Genomic DNA, 22,761 nt, shown 5'->3' on the forward strand with positions numbered 1-22,761 from the left:
ACTGCAGCTTTTACAATTACTATTGTGACAAAAGATTCAGGGCCCAGTGGAGAGAGTAAACTGAATCCAATTATAAATATGCTAGGCCTACACTAAGGAAAGTGATACCTTTATTTATTTATTTGTTTGTTTGTTTGTTTTTTTGGCCACACCCATTTGATGCTCAGGGGTTACTCCTGGCTAAGCGCTCAGAAATTACCCCTGGCTTGGGGGGATCATATAGGACGCAGGGGGATCGAACCACGGTCGCGATCTTTCCTTGGCAAGGCAAACACCTTACCTCTAGCGCCACCTCCCCAGCCCCAGTGGTGCCTTTTTTTAAAGGTAAACATCATGCCCAATTCCTGAGGCTCCACAATGAGAGTTCATTTATCTCAGAAATACACATGTGGGGCCCAAGTGGGCGCAGTGGTCGGGCTTTTTCCTGGCATGTGGCTGACCTAGGATGGACAGTGGTATGATTACCAATGTCCCATATTGTCTACCAAGCGAGGAACAATTTCTGAGTGCATAGCCATGAGTAACCCCTGAGTGTCACCGGGTGTGTCCCAAAAGCCAATAAAAAAAAAAAAGAAATACACATGCTTTGAGATTCATTTCTCAGACATCTGTTACTGGTATTGTTATTCTTTCACTCTTTTTTTGGTTTGCTTACATTTAAAGCAAGTATCTCTTTTATATTATTAGATTTTATTCTTGGATCCATACCTAGTTGTACTCAGGATTTTACTGTGCTCAGGGATTAATTCTGATGGTGCTCAGAGAGTTATATGCAATACTGGGGATTGAATTAAGGTCAGCCATATGAAAGTCTAGCATTTTATCCCCATACAGTTTTTCTATCCCAAAGAGATAGTACAAAAGTTTTTGTCCCACAGTTTTTTTGTTTTTGAAGGTGTGGACTTGGGCCACTTCTAGCAGTGTTCAGGACTTCTTTCTTTTTTTTTTTTATGTATATAAATCTTTATTTAAGCACCATGATTGCAAGCATGTTTGTAGTTGGGTTTCAGTTATAAATAGAATACCTCCCTTCACCAGTGCAACATTCCCACCACCATGCTCAGGTGCTCAGGGATTACTCCTGGTGGTTCTTGAAGGACCATATAGACTATTGGGGATTAGACTCAGATCAGCTATATTCAAGGCATTTGCCTTATTTGCTCTACTATCTCTTTGGCATTTGGGTATCTCATTTTATGCATATATGGACATTATGGAATAACAGTTATTGCAAAGATAACAAAATGTGATTTTTTTTTTTGTTTTTTTTGGGCCACACTCGTTTACACTTAGGGGTTACTCCTGGCTATGTGTTCAGAAATCGCTCCTGGCTTGGGGGAACCATATGGGAAGCCAGGGGATCGAACTGTGGTCTGTCCTAGGCTAGCGCTTGCTTGCAAGACAAACACCTTACCTCTAGTGCCACCACTCAGGCCCCATGAAATGCGATTTTTATAATTAGAAAAACCTACAAAGTGAATATTTTGGTGTATCCACACCCTTCACATGGTACTTTTAAGGTAAGACTTTAGGGGACCACAGTGATAGCACAGTAAGTGGGGCCTGCATGTGGTTGACCCAGGTTCTATTCCCGGGATCCCATATGGTCCCCTGAGCCTGCCAGAAGTGATTCTTAAGCACAGAGCCAGGAGTAACCCATGAGCACCACCAGGTGTGGCATAAAACAAAAACAAAGGGGCCAGCAAGATAGCACGGAGGTAAGGCATTTGCCTTCCATGCAGAAGGACAGTTTTTCGAATCCCAGCATCCCATATGGTCCCCCGTGCCTGCCAGGGGTGATTTCTGAGTGTAGGGCCAGGAGTAACCTCTAAGCACTGCCAGGTGTGACCCCCCCAAAAAATGATAAAAAAGCAGAAACAAAAACTAAAAAATTTTAGGAACAATACACTGATATTTTTCCTTACTTGTTTATTTAGTACCTCAATTACTCCATTAAACCACTTAATGAAATCTCATTTATTTTGCTACTTGGTGTATGTATGTATTAGTTTGAGCCTTAAGTCAGAAGTAATATTATATGTTCAACTTCAATCTCCTTTAATGAATAATCTGTGACTCCACAAAGTCACATTGCTTTTTTGTTTATTCTTCTTAAGTATATATGATAGTAAATAAATTGAAAGTATTTTCTAAAAATGGGAAAGATCATTCTGTAAGAAGGGCTTCGACTTTTTGTGACATAAAAGGCATTTTATATTGATAACATATTTATTATGGACATAATGCTTAATCAATATTGCTTTGAATAGGGGGCAGCAAGAGAGAATAGTGCTTAGGGTGCTTACCTTGCATGCAGTCAATCTGGGTTCTATCCCTGGTATTACATATGGTCTCTCAACACTACCAGGATCAATTCATAGGAGAAACCCATGAGCATTTCCAGGTATGGCACAAAAACAAAAAAAATTATTCTGAATAAAATACTGTTAAGCCATTTCACTTCAAAGAGAAGAAAAACTATGTGGGGAAAATGTGGAATCTATCATTGTTTTCACTCACAGGAAGTCAACATTTTTCTATTTTGAAATCTTTTAAATATAACCTTTTGGATTAGAGAGTAATAGTTAAGTATAAGGTATTATTTTTTTTTTAAAGTAAAACTCATTTTCTTTTGGTAAGTAAAAGGTTCAGAAGTCTATTGGTTCTTCATCTCTCCTTTACAAACAAATATTTTTGTTTTGGGTTCATATTTGGCAATGCTCAAAGACGACTCCTTCACAAATTTGCTTGTCATCCTTGCACAGGGACCATGCTAATCTCTGTATCATTCCAATTTTAGTATATGTGCTACTGAAGTGAGCATTACTCAAGGACTGCTCCTGACTGTGCTCAGGAATTGCAGTGGGTGTTACTGGGAGAACCACATATGATCGTAGGGATTGAATCCAGGGCCTCACATATAGAAAGGAAGTCTAATGAGCTATGTCTCTGCCTATGAATAACTTAATATTTTACTTTTCTATAGTCATCCCTTATGTGTATTTTAAAGTATAATATAAAATATTGAGTTTTGGATTCAACGTCTCTTGGTTCAAACACCCCATTTATTTTGGTGGTGCCCAAGGTAGAACCTAGATCTATGAACAAGGTATGTACTCTTCTACAGAGCTGCATCCCTAACCCCTAGGTTTAAATTCTTGATTTCCTTTGTTAGGTATATTTTATTGCAAGGTCTTTACCTCTACAAATGTCCATTTTATAATCTGTAAAATGGACATAATGTACATACATCAAAGCAATGTAATAAAGGTTAGTGTTTGACTCAGAAAACATGTAATAAACTTTAGCTAGTAGAATTTTGGTGGAGAGATGTTCAAGGTATGCAAACTCCTAGCTCTTTGTTGTTTGGGAGGTAGATCCTGGAGGTATTAGGGGGACCATGTAGTGCTGGGAATTGTACCTGGACCTCCTGAATGCAAAGCACAACTCAGTCCTTTGAGCTAACTTCCCTTGCATCACAATTTAGTTAGTGTGTGAGAGCACCACAAGTGAAAATGTGGCGACCCCTGGGTGCCCACTAAGATTAAGTGTGCAAGCCCAGAGAAGTGCCAAAACTCATGTGAGATCCAGAGAAGCACAGGAATGAAAGTGTGGGGGCACCACAACGAGCACCCCCAACTGCCAATGCCCAGTCGCATTACTTTTTTTTCTTTGCCTGGGAGAAGGGAAGAGATATCAGGTGATGCTCAGTGTAATCTACTGGTTCTGTGCTCAGAGTAGCATTCCTGGCAGTGTTTGGGGGACCATATGCAGTGTTGCAGAGATAGTCAGGGTTGAACGTATATAAGATCTTAACCTTTGAACTGCTTTTCAGGCCCAAGCAGTATGACTTTAAAAAAAATCTGAGTAATTCATGTTATATTGGGCCTATTGATATTTCTTTCCACTGAACTGTAGCCTCCAAGAAAAAGATGAAAACCAGAAATGATCTATGTATTTCTTTCATGTATTCAACATAGTGCATTGTACTTGGTGGATACCTACCAAGTACATTTGAATTATTTCAGACACTTGGAAAGTTTGTATATATATTATCCTATCATCTTTCAAATAAATGAACAGAAAAGCATTATTTTGTAAACACCTATTTATTTCAAAGGAGGCAAATGACTATACTTGAACGATTTCTCCTTCCTACTGCTGGGAGACTCAATCCGGACCCACTTATCTGTTGCTTTCATTTTGTCTCTATATAACCTGCATTAGCTCATTGGTCCTGCCCTGTGTTACTGATAGCACCAGACGAACTGATTCTCTTCTTGAGACTTGTACCAGATCACAACATCTTCTTATGGAATGTATGGAATGTTTCAAGCTAGTTTTGCATTTTTGCTATCTGGGAAACAATTATGATTTCTTAACTTAGCCCCCTGACTACTACTGGGTGTGACAGCAAGACAAAATATTTTGGAGAAATCTGGCTGAAACTGGAACAGTTGGAAATTATGGAGACTATATATAGTAGCAACAGGTTTACCACATAATATTTGATCCCAGTCATACTACAATAATTGATTTGTCCAATATCAAAGTTAATCTGACTACAAATTTTGTTGCTTTGATCTCAGTAATGCTTGGATAAATCTTTTCCTTCCTAGAGGTTCAAGCAGAGAGGGTTTGAGTCCAATTAAGGACATTATTATTATTATTATTATTATTATTATTAGGTTTTTGGGCCACACCCAGTGGTGCTCAGGGTTACTCCTGGCTTTGTGCTCAGAAATAGCTCCTGGCAGGCTTGGGGGACTATATGGAATGCTAGGGAACGAACCCAAGTCTGTCCTGGATCTGTTGTGTGCCAGGCAAATGCTCTACCATTATGCTATCTGTCCTGGCCCCAATAAAGGACATTATTAGGGAAAGTGCATTTGGAATGGTATCTTCTATGTTCAGATGCATTGGGTGGCAGAGTTGGGGCTCTTCAGGGCTGAACTGATATACATGAGCTCCTAAGAATCAGCTTTCTTTGGTGTCTAGTTATCTGGCCTCTACCTTGTCCAACTTGTCACTCTACTCCTGTGTAGTTTTGTATTTCTAGGCCTTTGGTCTTTTACCACTCTTGAAAATCACCCATTTTTCACTCAGTCCACTGTGTCCTGATTTTAGAGGTTTGTTCCAAGGCAGCTTCCAAGAACAAAGTTCTATAATTTCTCTTCTGCAAGCAACAGAAGTTTCCAGGATAAAATGGTTGGGAAACAAGTGTGAGAGAGGAAGGGGGAGAGAGGGATTTCACACAGTTATGAATCTTACACAATAGGAATAATGAAATAGAATTTCATATCTTTGTAAATTAATCTGCTATGCATCTGCTAAACATTAACAGCTTCTCCCCTCTCTTTTTTTTAAATATCTTTATTTAAGCACCATGATTACAAACACGACTGACTGTAGTTGGGTTTTAGTCACAAAAAGAATACCGCCCCCCCTTCACCAGTGCAACATTCTCACCACTAATGCCCCCATCTCCTTTCTCCCACATCCCCTGCCTGCATTCGACTTAGGCATTCTACTTCTCTCATTCATTGACATTGTCATGGTAGTTATTAGTGTATTATTTCTCTAACTGCACGCACCCCTCTTTGAGGTGAGTTTCATATTGTGAGCCGGTCCTTCCGGCCCTGATCTCTGGGCATTATTACAATAATGTTTTTTATTTTTTTAAAAACCCATAGACAAGTGAGACTATTGTTTGTGTGTGTGTGTGTGTGTGTGTGTGTGTGTGTGTGTGTGTGTGTGTGTGTCCCTTTGATTTATTGCATTCAGTATAATAGTTTCTATGTCCAGCCATATAGGAAAATTTCATGACTTCATCTCTCCTGATGACTGCATAGTTACATTGTGTATATGTACTACTGTTTCTTTAGCCAAATTCATCTGTTGAAGGGCATCTTGACTGTTTCCAGAGTCTGGCTATCATAAATAGTGCTGCAATAAATATAGGTGTGAGGAAGGAATTTTTGAATTGTATTTTTATGTTCCTAGAGTATATCCCTAGGAGTGGAAACAGATAAACAGATGGGACTATATTAAGCTGAGAAGCTTCTGCACCTCAAAGGAAATAGTGCCTAATTTACAAAAGCCACCCACAGAATGGGAGAAACTATTCACCCAATACCCATCAGACAAGGAGCTAATATCTAATTTAATCTTCTAAGATATACAAGTTACTGACAGAACTTAACAAAAAAAAAAAACATCTAACTCCATCAAGATATGGGGAAAAGACATACCAATTTCTCAAAGAAGAAATACAAATGGCCAAAAGGCACATGACAAAATGTTCCACATCACTAATTATCAGGGAAATGCAAATCAAGTGCCAGAGACTGGCACACATCACAAAGAACAAGAATAATAAGTGCTGGCAGGGATGTGGGAAAAAGGAACTCTCATTCACTGCTGGTGTGAATGCTGTCTAGTCCAGCCCTTATGGAAAACAATATGGAGATTCATCAAAAACCTGGAAATTGAGCTCCTATATGAGCCAGCAATACCACTCTTAGGGATATATTCTATGAAGCTAATATCACACTCATTTCCAAAGTTGAAAACGATACCACCAAGAAAGAAAACTACAGATTAATCTCATTAATGAACATGTAAAAATCCTTAATAAAATCTTAGCAAATCAAATCCAACAACACATCAAAAGATTATACATCGGGGCCGGAGAGATAGCACAGCGGCGTTTGCCTTGCAAGCAGCTGACCCAGGACCTAAGGTGTTTGGTTCAAATCCTGGTGTCCCATATGGTCCCCCGTGCCTGCCAGGAGCTATTTCTGAGCAGATAGCCAGGAGTAACCTCTGAGCACTGCCGGGTGTGGCCCCCCAAAAAACAAAACAAAACAAACAACAACAACAACAACAAAAGATTATACATCATGACCAAGTGGGTTTCAATCCCAAAATACAAGGATGGTTCAATATATGCAAATCAAACATCATACATTACATCAATAAAAGGAAGGATAAAAGCCATATGATCATATCAACCAATGCAAAGCATGCATTTGATAAGTGGCTTGATTCCTTCTTTGATTTCATCTCTGGTTGTTCAGCAGTATGCTGTTTAATTTTCAGGTGTTAAAGTTTTTCTTCTGTGACCTTTTTTAGTTCACTTCTAATTCTAGTGCTTTGTGATCTAAGAAGGTAGTCTGTACAATTTCTATCCTCTTGACTTTATGGAGATATGTTTTATGGGCCAACATGTGGTCTATCCTGGAGAGTGACCCATATGCATTGGAGAAGAAAGTGTATCCAGTTTTCTGTAGATGAAGTGCCATATATATATATATATATATATATATATATATATATATAAATATAGTATATTCTTGTTGGGTTTCAGGCTGGTTGACTTATCAAAGGGTGACAGGGCAGTGTTGAGATCTCCTACTATTATTGTATTGTTATTAATATCTTCTTTCAGATTTGTCAACAATTGTATTAAATATTTTGCTGGTCCCTCATTGTGTGCATATACACTTAGGAGAGTTATTTTTTCCTGGTGTACATATTCTTTGACTAGTACGAAATGCCCATCTTTGTCCCTACAACTTTTCTGAGTCTATAGTTTGTGTCATCTGATATTAATATGGCCACTCCAGCTTTCTGAAGGAAATTGTATGCTTGGATGATGTTCCTCCAGCCTTTGATTTTGAGTCTATATTTGTTCTGACTATTTAGATGTGTTTCTTGTAGGCAGCAGAATGTTGGATTCAGCTTTTTGATCCATTTAGCCACTCTGTATCTCTCAACTGGTGCATTTAATCCATTAAGGTTGAGAGAGATTATTGTTATGGGATTTGATGTCATCTTTGTGTAGAATTTTGTTGTGTCTTTTGTGTCTGTTGGTCTGTCTTGCCTTTCAGTTTTTCTTTTAAAGCTGGCTTTGAGGGACCGGAGAGATGGTATGGAGGTATGGCATTTGCCTTTCATGCAGAAGGACGATGGTTCGAATCCTGGCATCCCATATGGTCCCCCATGCCTGCCAGGGGCAATTTTCTGAGCATAGAGCCAGGAGGAACCCCTGAGTGCTGCCGGGTATGACCCAAAAACAAAAAAATAAAACAAAACAAAAAGCTGGTTTTGAGTCTGTAAAGTTTCTGACCTGCTGTTTATTGTGAAGCTATGTATACTTCCTTTAAATGAAAGTGAGCCTGGCTGGGTGCAGTATTCTAGGTGAAGCATTCATTTCATTGAGTTTTGTGACTATATCCCACCATTGGTTTCTGATCTTGAGGTTTTCTTGTGAAAGGTATGCTGTAAACCTTTTTTGTTTTTGTTTTTGGGCCACACCTGGCGGCGCTCAGGGTTTACTCCTGGCTATCTGCTCAGAAATAACTCCTGGCAGACACGGGGGACCATATGGGATGCTGGAATTCGAACCAACCACCTTAGGTCCTAGATTGGCTGCTTGCAAGGCAAACATCGCTGTGCTATCTTTCTGGCCCCATATACTATAAATCTTAAAGATGCTCCTTTAAATTTCCCTTTTTGATCTTGCTGCTTTCAGTGTTCTATTTCTTTTTTTTTTTTTTTTTGGTTTTTGGGCCACACCCGTTTGATGCTCAGGGGTTACTCCTGGCTATGTGCTCAGAAATCGCCCTTGGCTTGGGGGGACCATATGGGACGCCGGGGGATCGAACCGAGGTCGTTCCTTGGCTAGCGCTTGCAAGGCAGTCACCTTACCTCCAGCGCCACCTACCCGGCCCCTCAGTGTTCTATTTCTATGTGTGGTATTTGTCATTGTGACTAGGATGTGTCTAGGGTGCTTTTCTTCTGGTCTCTTTTAGTTTCAGGCATGCAGAATTTGGTTGCATGCTATCTTTAGCTTTGGGTGTTTCTCTGTAATGATGCCCTTGACTATTGATTCTACCTGGGGATTTTCTTCCTGTGTCTTTGGGACTCTAATGATTCTTATGTTGTTTCTGTTGAATTTGTCAAGGACTTCTATTTTCATCTCTTCACATTCTTTGAATATTTTTTCTAGTGTTTGATTATTTACTTTAAGTTTCTTTCCAGTTTCTTCTGCTGTATGGAGTTGCTCTGCATCTCATCTTCCAGCTTGCTGATTCTGTCCTCAGCTGCTGTTACTCTGTTGGAGATGCTTTCCATTGAAATTTTAATTTTTTCTACTGAATTTTTCAGTCCTGTTATTTCACTGTGGGGTTTTCTTATTTCTATTTTTGTGTTCTGTTCAGCTTCATCTATGCTTTATTTGAGTTCTATGAGCATCTTTCATATTACTACTCTAAACTCCTTATCTGAGAGTCTAACAATGTGGTCGGTACTTTTTGGGTCATCAGAGCTGCCATCTGAATTTTCTATGAATGCTGTTGTCCTGCATTGTTTCCCCATTGACATGCTTGTAGTGTGGCTTTTACTGCATGTTGTAGTGGGATTCATAGGCTAGGAGATATGCTGAAGTCTTCCTTAGCAGCCTCACACAGGGGATCAGGAAGCCAAGAATGGAGGAATTCAGAAGTTTTTTAAAAAGCACCTGGGAGGAGTCTTGTACGAACTTGTGGGCTGGAACTGCCTACCTGGCCCATGAACCTTGATGGGACTAACCTCAAGCAGGGGATCAGGAAATCTTCCCTCTCTCTTTTTATGGTGTGGTTCCCAAGATGTCAGTACTCAGTCTGAGATGAGTGGAGGCAAGGCCCATACTATGATTATCATCCAACTGGTCCTGAACTTAAGTACAAGAGCGCGTCAATGGTAATGTCAGATATACTTGGGTCATCCTGCATGAGCCTCCAGAACTGCACACAATGTTTGGGGACACCATGTAGTTTTGGGGATTAAGTCCTGGCTGGGTGCATGCTAGGCATGCACTCTTGACCTTTACTGCTTCTCTTTTCTTGAAGCTCAGAGATATAGCCAGAAAGGCCTATTGTCAGAAGGAAATTAAGGTGAAGATTAACTTGTGCTCAGCTGTGCATTTGAGAAGAATTGACAGAATGCTGCTTTTCTGGAAAAAAAAGCTTTTTGGGGGCTGGAGCGAGTGCAGCGGTAAGGCATTGCCTTGCAATTGGCTGACCGAGGACAGACTGTGGTTAGATACCTGGTGTCCCATATGGTCCCCCGAGCCAGGAGCGATTTCTGAGCACATAGCCAGGAGTAACCCGTAAGTGTCACTGGGTGTGCTCCCCTCCTCCCCCCAAAAAAGTAACTTTTTAAAGACTAGATTGGGAGCAACCTTTGGTTTTTCTCACTGGAGAAGAATGTTCTTTATCCATGGGGTGTGTCCTCTAAGAGCCAAGGAAAACTTGATTTTGGTCCTTCTTATCTTTGTGGTGATAAGTATATTTCTCAGCCAACATTAAATGGTTGTCTATTCTGTGTTTGGAATAACGAACACAGTAGACCATTGCCCTTTGACTCAACAAACAGTTCTTTTGTTTTGTTTAGTTTAGTTTTGTTTTTGGGCCACACCTGGTGGCATTCAGGGGTTACTTTTAGCTCTGCACTCAGAAATAGCTCTTAGCAGGCTTGTGGACTTACTTTATTAATCGTATATTCAGAAAAAGTGTTTTAAGTTTTTGTTAAATTTTAGTTAACCTACAATTTTATGTTCAGAAATTACTATGATTTAAAAAAGTAGATGGTTAGAGGCTTATGATTGTATGAGTTTCAGTTTCAAACATTTATAAATTAAACTAATAAAGTAGCAACCAAATCCAAATTTAAAATTTGTTGTCTTGAAAATTTGAATATATATTTAAAATGAAAACCTGAAATTGCATTAATTTTGAAAATAGAACTTAACTTGAGCAGCACTTGGAATTTGGGAACCATCAAGTTATGCTCAGTTATATTTTTTTATTTATTATTATTTGACCATACTCTGTTGTACTCAGGAGTGGTCCCTGGTAGTTTGGAACCAGAGACTTGTGAATGCAAAGCAAGTGTCTAAACCCCTGTGCTGTCTCTTTGACCCTCAGAGAAAATATTTCTTTTAAAATATTTATTTCCCTACCTAGGGTACTGAAATAAATTTAAATTATTATTTATTTATTTTTATATTTAATTTACATATCACTTAGTTTTATGTGCATAGCATAATTGAGATACAGGGCCTACAACCATAGCACAGCGGGTATGGCGTTTGCCTTACAAGCTGCTGACTCGGATTCGATTTCTGGCATTCCAAATGGCCCCCCAAGCCTGCCAGGAGTGATTTCTGAGCTCAGAGCCAGGAATAATCCCTAAACACTGCTGAGTGTGGCCCCTAAACAAACAAATTAAAAAATATTGAGATATAATTTCTACATATTGCCCAAGTTAACATTAGGTAACATTTCTATCCCATCATGTAGTTATGATTTTTTTTTTACAATGAGAATATTTGAGATCTAGTCTCTTGGTGACTAAAATGATTTTTAAATAGCTGTGTTGACTAATCACAACATTTGCATTGTTTTTTTCAGACCTGATTTTTTTTTAAATAATTTTTATTTTGACCACAGTGGATTATAAATCTACAGTAATATTTTAGGTACACAGTGACATTGAATCAGGGGTATTCCCACCACCAATGTTGTCCTCCCTCTACCCCTGTTCCCAGCATGTGTCCCATATCCTCTCCTTTGACCCTCCGGCTGCTAATATAAGTGGTCTCCTCTGTGTTCAGATCTGATTTTTAACTACAAATTTGTGCCTTTTGACTATTTCCTCAATTTCTCCACTCCAAGTAACCACTCTTTTTGTGAGCTCAGCTTTTAAAAAAATTCCACTTCTGGGACCCGGAGAGATAGCACAGCGGCCTTTGCCTTGCAAGCAGCCGATCCAGGACCAAAGGTGGTTGGTTCGAATCCCGGTGTCCCATATGGTCCCCCGTGCCTGCCAGGAGCTATTTCTGAGCAGACAGCCAGGAGTAACCCCTGAGCACCGCCGGGTGTGACCAAAAAAAAAAAAAAAATTCCACTTCTAAGTGAGATCACAATTTTCTCTCTCTGACTTATCTCACTGGAGCACCTTCAAGGTCAATTCCTTTTGTTACAGTGTCAGATTTCCTTCTTTCTCAAGACTGCTAATTCAACCTCCACAAAAGGTTCCTTGACTTTAAAACTCCTCTTTTTTTTCTACAATTTTTATTTATATTTACTACAACTTGAAAAAATATCTTACTGAATCCAAGATCAACTTACATAGATGAATAAACAAAATTGTGTACATCTTGCAATGGAGTATTATTCAGTTCCTGAGAGTTATTGAGCCACTAAAAACATGAAGGAAACCTAAATATGTATTATTGTGTTGTCAAAGAAACCAACCCCCAAATATCACATGCTGTATAATTCCAATTATGTGTCTGTTAGAAAAGCAAGCCCATGGTGTCAGTAATTTCAGTAGTTTCAGAAATTAAGGGGGGAGTGTTGAAATGAGAGAACTTTTTTGAGCAGTGAAACTCCCTTATTTGATCATCAGTGTTTGATACATGTAATTAGACATTGTCAAAATCCACAGAATGTGCAACACAAAGAGTTAATCCTAATGTAAACTATGGAATTTGGGGGAAAGCAATGCATCAATATAACTTAAATAAATGTATCACTATGATGCAAGAAGAAGACAAACCAGTAAAAAAAGCAGACAAACCAGGGTAAACGATAAAGGTGGGAGTGGATGAGAAATTAGCTTTATTTAATTTTTCTGAAAACCTAAAACTCTTTAAAAATAAAATTTATTAAGTAAAACAAAGCAAAACTATTCTATATCACTAAGTATTTGCAGCAGTACCATGTCATTTTTGATATCCTCAGTCATGCTGGACAGATCCCAGAATTTATAACAAGAATGTCTAAAATCTAGTATTACAGTCTTTGGAATGTAAGTCAAATTAGATATGGTTTCTCCAACAATTAATTATACTACTCCACTTCAAGGTATGATGTTGTTTTCTGAATAAAACACTTTTATTCTTTATTATTGCAGTTCATTTTTTCATTATCTTTTTAATATTTTTTTGGGGGGGACAATCCCATAAGAGCTCAGAGCTTTGTCCTGCCTCTTTGTTCAGGAATCACTCTTGAACAAAATACTGATAGGGGTTAGTCCTTGAGGAACCATATGTGGTGCCAAGAATTGGTGCATGCAAGACGAATATTCTACTTGCTGTTCTCTCTCTGTGGCACCTCCATGTTTTTATTGCCTATTTTTTTTTTTTTGCACATTTAGATAATAACATATGATTCTTTAGGTCTGGGGATAAGAAAGTATAACCAAGTCACAGGAAGAGAGAAACCAGGTTTTTTTAGGGGGGGACGGGGGAGGCACACACACATGTGTTACTCCTGGCTCTTGCTCAGAAATTGCTCTTGGCAGGCTCGGGGACCATATGGAATGACAGGATTTGAACCACCATCTGCCCTGGGTTGGCTGCATTCAAGGCAACTGCCTTACCTCTGTGCTATCTCTTCAGCCCCAGAAACCAGATTTTGAAGTATCAGGTACCTAAGCCTGATCTCTACCTCTATCTTCAAGAGAGGTTTGCCAAGAAACACACACCACCTGATAACAGAGACTCGAAGCAGAAAAGTCTCAAGAGAAGTGAATTTGCAGCTTTGAGTGAATTTGCAGCTTTGGGCTTAGTGGTTGAATGATTTTTCAGAATTTTTTTTTTTTTTTTTTTTTTTTTTTTTTTTTTTTTTTGTTTTGAGGCCACACCTGGTTGTGCTCAGGAGTTACTTCCTAGCTCTGCATTTAGGAATCACTCCTGGTGAGCTCAGGGGACCATATGGGATTCTGGGGAGAAAACTTGGGTCAACTGTGCAAGGCAAATACTCTCCCTCCATTCTGTGCTATTGCTCCAAGCCCTATAGCAATTCTTATATATGCTATCAACATGGCTTCTAAGTTGAATTGAAGTTATCACTTCAACTCTATTGGTCTTACTTCCTTTTCATTCATCTTATGACTTTTCTTTGTTTTCTTGGCTTTCATATTGCATTCATTTGAGCATGACTGCCTCCTGTTGTTTTAGGGCTTCTTTGGTTATTCTCATAAAAACTATGTTTTAGAAACACTTGCAAGCTGTTTTTCTGGCCATCTGGATTTAAATTGTTGGCACCAATTTCGTCAAGTTTCCTGATGCAATTTATCAGCTGGAAGCAAAATGTTCAGCAAGGGAGAGATTTGGGTGAGAGCTTTCTTGTTTTTCCTAGAATTTCTTGTGCAGTTGAAAAAACACTTTGTTCCACTTGATGTCCTCCATTAGGTTTCTCTTCAAATGGAACCAATGTGAAAATGACATCCTTCTCGTATAATTACCTCTTTAAAAAGTTCTTGTTGCTTTCTTAATTTGAAAATGTCATTTCCAGGAACAGTCAGAGGTAAGATGCTGGAGGGCTAGAACAGGGATAAGGCATTTGCATTTTATGCAATGAATGCTATTTTAATTGCTGGCATCATGTTTGCCCATTTGAGCACTGAGAGTAATTCTTGAGGTCTTTTGATGTGTTACACACACACACACACACACACACACACACACACACACACACACACACACACACACACCCCAAATCAGAAGTAAGCAAAGCTTTAGATCTTTATTTTTTTAGTTTTTGGGCCACACCCGATGACACTCAGGGGTTACTCCTGGATATGCACTCAGAAATTGTTCCTGGGTTGGGGGGCTATCTGGGACGCTAGGGGATCGAACCTTGGTCCGTCCTAGGTCAGCCGTATGCAAGGCAAATGCCCTACCGCTGTGCCACCACTCCGACTCAAAGCTTAAGATCTTAAGGAATCTTCCTTTACTTTATTTTCCCTCCATTTCAAGACTCTAAGATGTTGGAGAGAACAGTTGTGTAGCTATGAGAATGCTGAGCTGGGGTCAAGTTAACAAATGCCAATGAAGGCCTCTTCAGAAGCAGAAAATGAAACTGAGTGCCATGATTTGAGGACATAAAGGAGATGAAGGGAGATTGACAGTATGATTTGATCAAAGTCTTTGAGAACATCTGTGTTGAAAGCTGGGAAATTTATGATCCGTTGAAGCCTGAATTGTGCATTAAAATGAACACACTTGAACAATAAAGTTCAAGTCAGTGTTTTTCTTGTTTCTTCTGAGAAACAATGATTCTTGTCTCACAAGAATACCCAGTGTTCTTTTGTTAAGTAGATTCCAGGAAACAAGTATTAAACATGAGTTTAAAAAGTAGCATATTAACACTAATGGAAAAATAAACTAGGCATTTTAAAATTTTCTTTAATAATAAAAGCCTGGTTGGGGCTGGAGAGATAGCATGGAAGTAGGGCTTTTGCCTTGCATGCAGAAGAAAGGTGGTTCGAATCCTGGCATCCCATATGGTCCCCTGAGCATGCCAGGAGCAATTTCTGAGCACAGAGGCAGGAGTAACTCCTGAGCGCTGCCAGGCGTGACCCAAAAAACAAACAAACAAAAAAGCCTGGGGCAGGGGCTGGAGTAGTGGTGGTGCAAGCAGTAGGGTGTTTTCCTTGCATGCACTAACCTAGAATAGACTGCAGTTCGATTCCATGGCATCCTATATGGTCCCTGAAGACAGGAGCAATTTCTGAGCCCTTGAGCATCACTGGTGTGGCCTAAAAAGCAAAGCAAAGCAAACAGACAAACAAACAAATAAACAAATGCCTGAGGCTGAAGTGATAGCACAGTGGTAGGGTGTTTACCCTGCAAGCCACTGATCTGGGATAGACTGTAGTTTGATCCCAGGCATCCCATATGTTCCCCCGAGCCAGATGTGATTTCTGAGTGCATAGCCAGGAGTAACCCCTGAGCGTCACTGGGTGTGGCCCCAAAACAAAACAAAGCAAAAAAAAAAACCCCAACAAAAAGAATAAAAGCCTGATGTCAATATTACTTAAGGAAATATATTCAAAGTTTTGACTTAATATCATCAAGGAAATTTCTCATGAAATCCATCTTCCAAACATTCTTTATCTCAGTCATTTAGTTTATCAGAATTAAAATTAATTCAATCAAACTAATTCATAATATCAACATGTTTAGAGATGAGTACTAACTTGTCAGTAAATGCATAATTTTTAATTTGAAAATGTTTAACAGGTGCCAGACAAATGATAATTGAAATAATATCATTAAATATGACATTTGTTTTAAAAGGGATTGGGAATAATTTTCTCAGAATATTTATCAATTTAAACATTTTGCATCTTGACTGAGAAAATTAGAACATAAATTAAAGTACAGGTCTTTTTTGTTTGTTTTGTTTTGTTTTTGGCCACACCCAGCCAGTGGTGCTCAGCAGTTACTCTTGGCTCTTCTCTCAGAAGTTACTCCTGACAGGCTTAGGGGACAAAATGAAATGCCAAAGATCTAACTTGCATTGGTCATGTGCAAGGCAAATGCACCACCTGTTGTGCTATCACTAAGGCTCCAAATCTTAATTTGAAAATTAGTCCTATGAATGCAGGAAGAAAGAGATTCTCATTCACTGCTGGTGGGAATGTCAACTTGTCCAGCCTTTTTGGAATAAAATATGAATATTCTTCAAAAAATTAGAAATTTAGCTTCTATATGATCCAGCAATACCATTCCTAGGAATATACCCCAGGGACATAAAAACAAAAATGCAGAAAAGCCCTCTGCATTCCTATGTTCATTGCAGCACTATTTTTAATAGCCAGAATCCTGAAACAATTCAAGTACCCCAGAACAAATGAGTGGATAAAGAAACTGTAGTACATCTATGCAATGAAATACTATGTAGTTGTTAGGAAAATGAAATCATGCAATTTGCTTATACATGGATGGATATGGAGAGCATACTGATGAGCAAAATGAGTCAGAGGGAGAGGGATAGACATAGAATAATTACACTCACTAGTGGCATATACAAAATGATAGTGTGGTAATAATATTCAAAAACAATAGAGATGAGGGCCAGGAGGACCAGTCCATGGTAAGAAGCTTGACACAAATAGCAAGAGAGTGCAGTCAGGACAGAAAAGAAGCCACTAGGACACTGATAGTTGGAGGGCGGGAGCAATAGATCAGTGGGTAGGATGTTTGCTTTGCATGCGGATGACCCAGGTTTGATCTGCTACATCCCATATCATCCCCTGAGAACCACCAGGAGTAACCCCTGAGAGCAGAGCCAGGAGGAGTAAACCCTGAGCACTGCTGGACATGACCACAATCCCCCCAAAAATGCTAGTTGGAAATGACCATTGGACCACTGGGTGCTGAAAGAAGATAAAATGATATGCATGACATCCCTTTTGTAACAAACCACAGTGTTTATTAGAAAGAAGGAAAAGGAGAGAGAAATGGAGAGAGAGAATGAGAAAGAGAGGGAGAGAGAGGAGAGAAAGAGTCAGAGAGAGAAAAGAGGAAATATGCTTGCTTCAGAGACAGGCAGGGGGAGGGTTAGAGGAATACTATTGACTTTGGTGATGGGAAATGTGCACTGGTGAAGGGTGTTGTACACTGCATGACTGAAACTCAATCATGAGCAATTTTGTAACTGCAAAATAAATCCAACGATATTGCGAACAACCATGTAACAACAGTGCTTTTAATAAAGTTAAAAAAAAATAGGGGCCAAAGCTGTGGCACAGTGGTAGGGCATTTGCCTTGCACAGGGCTGACTTAGGATGGACCCTGGTTCGATCTCCTGTCATCCCATATGATCCCCCAAGCCAGGAGTGACTTCTGAGAGCAGTTACTCAGGAGTAACCCCTGAGTGTCACCCAAAAAGCAAAAAATAAAATAAAAAATAAAATAAATAAACATACACGATTCTTTCCTATAAAAATCAAATAAGCAAATTTTTGAAAATAAGATATTGCAGGAATTATTAGGACACAATTGAATATTAGCATTAAAATTGGATTAGTGGCTTCACTGAATTCCTGTTCATGGCTTTAAATGATCCTGGTCTTTCTCTGGTGGTAATTAATAGAACTGGACTCTAGAAAGATTGGCTCCAAGTTTGGGTAATGCTAGTTTGTAGATAGACAATTTAGTCTCTAAAATTCAGCTTTCTCATCTATGAAAAGAGAAGTATCTTGAAAACAATGCGATAGAACTGAGGGTAGGGCGTTTGCTTTGCACACTGACAACCCAGATTTGATACTTCACAACTCATATATTTGATCCCCAGCCTAGTAAGATTGATCCCTGAATCCAGATGTAGGAGTGAGTTCTGTGAACCAAGGTGTGGCTCCACCCCTTCTCCCCGCCAAAAGAGAAGCATTCTTCTTTACACAAATTATTAGAAAGCATAATAAATGCTTCTATCGCCATCTGTAATTGTCCTACAACTAACTGACAACGTTTTTTTGTTGTTGTTATTGATTTCTCTGTTTTGATTTAGATCAAAAGTTAAAGGAACATATTTCATCTCAAAGCTTTTTGGAATAAGTGGTGTTCTCTCAGGGAATTATCACAACTTACATTTATTTACTCAAACCTGAAGTTCTATATTTGCAGTTGTAGCTCATGTACTTCACTCTTTTGGGAGACAGAGATAAAAAAAAGTTGCCACTGCAATATATATATATATATATACATATATATATATATATATATATATATATATAGAGAGAGAGAGAGAGAGAGAGAGAGAGAGAGAGAGAGTGATAATCAAGCTGTTTCTTATCCAGATATCAGATCTTATACCCCAGGGTTTAATGTGCTTCTCTGTTTGACCTCCTTACTGTTTAATTTGGCTATGTTACAGACTACATAATAAACTACAATGATAAAAACTTGTTTGGCAAACAACGTTCGCTTCCTATCGCTTTTATTAAAATTAACTTTTAAAAGCCATCAATAAATTTTAGAATCCTAGTTTCATATTAGTAGAGAAAAAACTTAAGTTTAAACAATTTAGTTTTTCTTCTTGGAACTAATATGTTAACCCATTCAAAAATAATTAATTTATTTAAGCACCGTGCTTACAACATTTTTCATGCTTGTTCCTCCTGTCATAGAATGTATACCACCCTTCAGCAGTGCACTTTTCCACCGCTAATGTTCACAGTTTTTCTGCTATTCCAAAATCATTCCTCCTGACTCTGGGGTAGACATTTTACTTCTCTCTATTCTCTCTCTTTTTTCCTTTTTGACACAGTGGTTTGCACTATTGTTAATAAAGAGGTAGCATGCATATTACTTTATCCCCTTTCAGCACCCAGATCTCACAAGTGATATCACAAGTGATATGGTCCTTCTATCCCTCATCTCTATTGTCTACGATAGATATTATTACCATACTATCTCTTATTTTTCTTAAATCCCATAAGTGAGTGACATTATTCTATGTCTATGCCTCTCCCTCTGACTCATTTCCCTCAGCAAAATACTTTCTATAACCACCCATGCATAAGCAAATTTCATGACTTCATTTCCCCCAACAGCTGCATAGTATTCCATTGTGTAGATGTACCAGTTTCTTTAACCACTCATCTGTTCTTAGGCACTGAGGTTGCTTACAGATTCTGCTATTGTAAACAGTACTGTAATTATTCATAGGAACTCAGAAGCCTTTTCTGCATGATGCTAATCCAATTTTTGGAACTGACATATCATAGAATATATTCACATGAATAAATGACTATCATATACACAATCACCATTTTATTCTTTCAGGAAGAGTGGGTGAGTTTCACTCTATTTTGGATATTCAGAACTGAGAATAATATGAGTGGTTCAAAATCTCATCATCACTCGGGATAGACTGAGATTGGAAGAGAAACATTCTGTCAGATATTCATCAAATATTATTGATTAAGGCCTGGGTGATAGTACAGCAGTAGGGAATTCACTTAAGATGTGTGCTGGTGGCCTGGAGAGATAGCACAGCGGCGTTTGTCTTGCAAGCAGCTGATCCAGGACCAAAGGTGTTTGGTTCGAGTCCCTGTGTCCCATATGGTCCCCCGTGCCAGCCAGGAGCTATTTCTGAGTAGACAGCCAGGAGTAACCCCTGAGCACTGCCGAGTGTGGCCCAAAAACAAAAAACAAAACAAAACAAACAAACAAAAAAAAAGATGTGTGCTGGCAAAAGTAGCCAGAATATGCTCTAGCAACTTGACTTCTCTTGGGTCCAATAATATGCAAAGTACAGTAGACAAGAATCAATTCAAAGGAGATAGCACAGCGGTAGGGCTTTTGCCTTGCACATGGCCGACCCAGGACGGACCTGGGTTCTATTCCAGGCATCCCATATGGTTCCCCGTGCCAGGAGTGATTTCTGAGAGCAGAGCCAAGAGTAAGCCACTGAGTGTGGCCCAAAAACCAAAAACAAACAAACAAAAAAACCCCCAAAGCCCCAAAACAACCCCCCCCCCCAAAAAAAAAGAATCAGTTCAACCAGGAAGTTTAGCTCTACTTTTCTCACTTACTACAGGGAAAATGCACAATAGAATCTGAATAGAATAGAATAGAATTTGGACTTTAATGCCAGAATGTGCTTATTTTAGCTACTCTTCATCTTTTGAACCTAGTGAGATCATGCTCACATGCCTGAACTAATCTGGCACTGAGTGTGCTCCTCCAGGATCCTTCACTTTTAAGGAGAACAAGAAAGAAGACAGGAAGAATGGTACCTGTCACAACCTGCCTGAGAGCTGATGGATTTCAAATCTGTTTGCTACTGTGTGCTGGCTTTGGCTGACGGCATAATTTTGCCTTTGTATTTGATGTGTCTGACTGAGGACAGGCCTGCTTAGTATTTAGTAAGTAAACCAACTTTTTTTTTCTGAGGCATATAAAATAAGGCCAAGTATACTCTTATTATGATCCGAAGGGAATATAATTCTTTTCTTTCAATTAGTTACTTTGTGGTTTTATTCTAACATCTTTTCTTTATTTTATTTATTTATTTATTTATTTATTTATTTATTGATTGGTTTTTGTGTCACACCCAGCAGCACTCAGGGGTTACTCCTGGCTCTACGCTCAGAAATTGCTCCTGGAAGACTTGGGGGACCATATAGGATGCTGGAATTCGAACCACCGACCTTCCACATGCAAGGCAAATGCCTTACCTCCATGCTATCTCCCCGGCCCCTCTAGCATCTTTTCATAAGTTTGGTAAGATGGTAGGTGTCTCCAAATACTGTCATCTTAGAACAAATTAGCTATGATGAGGATAACAAATAGAAATCTTGCCTGCCAAAAGGAAAGAAGGTAGGATTATGAGTCCAACTTCTTATTTATTTACATTTAAAAAATATTGGAATTCCTATTGTCCATCTCTGTGTTAATGAGGTGGAAGGAAGTTGGGTTATATCTATAAATACTATTTAGTAGTGAGAAAATATCCTGTTGAAAATTACTAAAATATTTAAAAATATCATTTTTGATTATTTTTCCCTTACAATGAATTCAAGGAAAAAGACTATGACTTGCCTATAAATGAGGCCAGAGGGAGGGAAAGAACATTCATATAAACAGAATATAATTTTTCTGTACATAGATGTTTGAATCTTACATTCTTATAAATAATAAATGGTTATACTACTTCAGAGTCATTTTTGCTTATTAGTTTTTTCTTAGTCCTTAAATGAAAAAGATCAGAAATTAAAATGAAAAATAAAATCAGAAATTAAAAGATTTCCTTCTAGGCCAGGTTTTAGAGAAAGACCCTCATGCCACAGACAAATTTCAACATTTTAGAGTAGTACCCCGTGACTTACATGTTTCCTCAGGGTACGTAGAAATGGCGTTGCAATACTAAATCAGGTCACTTACGCTCTTGGCAGAGAGCAACATATAATACATTTTCAACAAAGTCCTACTGGTCTGATTTATCTTTGAGAGTTTCAGGAAAGTGTAAAGTCAAGAGCTCTTTATTTCACTTTCATTATAGTCTAGAGGCAAGGATATAATGAAAGAAACTAAATGGCAAGACAGATAAGGTAAGGCTCCTTTGACTATGTGCAAGACATCTTTTTTTAACCAGACCTCTTATCATTTTGGCTGAGGAAAAAGAAGTAGGGAAAAAAAGAGCCAGTATTAATTAAAAGATGGGAAAACAAGGTCTACTGTTTGCTGATTACTTATTTGGGTCAAGAGGCTAATGGGACTTTTTAAACACTACTGTATAGAGGGACATAAGACATAGATGGGAAGTTAGGGACCATCTCATCTATGGAATATCTTCTAGAGTGAGAGCTGTTGTGTTGAAAGGAATACTTACATAATTTTCTTGCAACAAGAAATGGTTTGGAGTAAGATTTGAAAAAAAAATGCCCATGGGACAAGATATACTTATTAACTTGCCATCTGAGTAGAGTCTGTTTTCATCAAGCTGGTGTTTTGTTAAGATGAGTCTGCAAGTGTGGAGTTAGAGCAGATTTCACAGAAAATAGACTTCCCACGCCACCAGTGGTTCTTTTCTGTCTTTTTCCCTTGGAAGTACTCATCAACCTCTTTCAATTTAAACTCCAGAAATATTTGTGATCCTTTAGGACAAAGAAGTTTTGATAGAAACATGTTTTTTATTGTTGTTGTTGTTTTAAATTTGGAGCAGCTTATGACAGGGCATATCTTAAAACAAAGAAAAGGGGGGCCAGAGAGATAGTATAGTGGTAAGGCATTTACTTTGCATATGGCTGACCTGAGATAGACCCAGTTCAATTTCTGGCATCCCATATGGTCCCCTGAGCTTGCCAGGAGCGATTTCTGAGCACAGAGCCAGGAGTAACCCCCAAGCATCACTGGGTTTGGCCCCCCAAATCAATCAACTGGAAATAAAAAAGAATGAAAAGGAGGAAAGTAGG

At 38.7% G+C, this 22,761-nt stretch overlaps 1 non-coding gene and 1 pseudogene across 1 annotated transcript; both read right to left on the reverse strand.

The window, feature by feature from the left end:
- The window catches only part of LOC126020854 (RNA-binding motif protein, X chromosome-like), a 117,437-nt pseudogene that overhangs the window by 36,737 nt on the left and 57,939 nt on the right, over positions 1–22,761 (reverse strand).
- Positions 2,721–2,824, reverse strand: LOC126021742 (U6 spliceosomal RNA). Its single transcript, XR_007500221.1, has one exon. It is a non-coding gene; the product is annotated as a U6 spliceosomal RNA (small nuclear RNA).

Source organism: Suncus etruscus, chromosome 10 (genome assembly GCF_024139225.1).
Source record: "Suncus etruscus isolate mSunEtr1 chromosome 10, mSunEtr1.pri.cur, whole genome shotgun sequence".
Lineage (NCBI taxonomy): Eukaryota > Metazoa > Chordata > Mammalia > Eulipotyphla > Soricidae > Suncus > Suncus etruscus.